A 1,943-nucleotide genomic window follows, 5' to 3' on the forward strand; every position below is an offset into this window, starting at 1 on the left:
CAAAAAGACTTAACAGGAAAGGGGTGAGTGCGTTGGTGTGCATGTGTGTGTGTGTGCATGTGCGTGCGTGCATGTGTGTGTGTGTGTGTGTGTGTGTGCGTGTGCGTGTGTGTACCTGAACAGAGACTCACACTTTACTCACTCTCACACTTTCAGCCAAACAATACAATAGGCTAGGCCTAACCCCCTGCCACAACCAAAAACAACCAAATAGACCACAGTATGCAAGTGTGTTGGAATGTGTGTAGGTGTGTGTGAGAAAGAGTGTGTGTGTATGTGTGTGTGTGCATTTGTATGTGCGTGTGTGTGTGAGAGAGTGTGTGTGTGTGTGTGTGTGTGTGTGTGTGTGTGTGTGTGTGTGTGTGTGTGTGTGTGAGAGAGTGCACACATATGTCAAACGGCCTAATGAAGCTAGGGAGGGGGTATGAATTGATTGAGTCTTAACATTACGTGTTTGAGCGTGCTGGTGTGCGTGTTTGCTTATGCGCGTGAGAGAGGATGTGAGTTTGTTTATTTTCGTAAATGTGAGGCAGCGTGGTGGAATCAGGCTCTCGTCAAAATAATCAAAGTGAAGAAACTTGCATTTTTCCGCAGGTTTGTGAATTTTTATCAAAGTTTTGTTTTTTGGGTCAACACCTTTCATGACCATTAAAGAACTAATTCCTGTGTGGATTTTTCTGAAAACGTTGATTAAAAGCACAAAAAAAATGCAAATTTTCTGTTACCACCGACTTTTAAGTTAAGGAAATAACTAATCTTTGGAGGCCATTTTCTCACTAATTTGACCTCTGAAAACAGGTGACCCCCACCTACTTCATTCGCAAATATCTCGACTTGTATTTAAGATAAATGGATGGGGGTTTTTTTCATCAAAATAACGACAAGTGATCAAGCTTTAAGATGATACCAATAACTCTACATGCCCAAAAATTGACGAGAGCCTGATTCCACCATGCTGCCTCACATATATCTGGTGAGAAATCTATGTATGCGAGTATCTGTTTTTGAATTACCGTAAATGTGTATAAGAGCAGTGACATTCTAACATGTGCTTTTTACTTTGCGGACATTTGAGTTTTTGGGCATGTGAGTAAATCTGTTTGTTCTTGTCAATATGTTAGTGTTTTAGCGCCTATAAATGGCCGCTTGCTCTGTATGCTTCCCAGGAAGTTGAGGTTGTTTCAAAATGCTCTCAGGTCTGCTGGTGTAATAGTATAGATTGTGAAGCGTAGAGAGCTTGCTGTTGAGCGGGGATTTGCGTTATACAAATGCTATCTGCTATTATTATTAAGTCTCTTTGTTCGCATAACTTCCTAAACCACGTAGAGTTATATTGCAGATTTGAACCTAAATCGCCCAGTGCTTTTATTTTCATTATCTTGCTTTTTTCTTTACATTAAAGACGTCAGAGGGGTGGGTGCAGGGGTGCTGGGTCAGTGGGTGGTTAGCGAGTGCTCTGGTGTGGTTTGCACCTTCTTTCCTATCATCAAACATCTATCGTACTTATCTCTCCTTCTTTTTTTATGTATGTTACTCTCTAGTAACACATAATCTATTCTTCGGCACTTATTTGACCTTATTGTGTTGCAAGTGCCGTAAAACTCTAACGAAAACAAAAACCCCAAAAAACCATCTATCGTCCTTATCTCTCCTCCTTCTTTTTTGTGTATGTTACTCTCTTGTAACACCTCTAATCTTCGGCGCTTATATGACTTTATTTTGTTGGAAGCGCTGTAAAATCTTTCTAAAACTAAAAAAAGGGATTGGGTTCAGATACAACAGACAGATGGAATAAATGTTGAAGGAGGTCGTTGTGATGTGCCTGTGGTATTTACCTGGCAGAGAACAAAGGAGAGAAGGAACTGTTTGCTTAGCCCTAATGATAAGGTACCAACACTAAACACTTGCTATATTTGCTATATTTGCCCGCCCCCCCACCCCCC

Source organism: Aplysia californica, unplaced genomic scaffold, assembly GCF_000002075.1.
Source record: "Aplysia californica isolate F4 #8 unplaced genomic scaffold, AplCal3.0 scaffold00179, whole genome shotgun sequence".
Lineage (NCBI taxonomy): Eukaryota > Metazoa > Mollusca > Gastropoda > Aplysiida > Aplysiidae > Aplysia > Aplysia californica.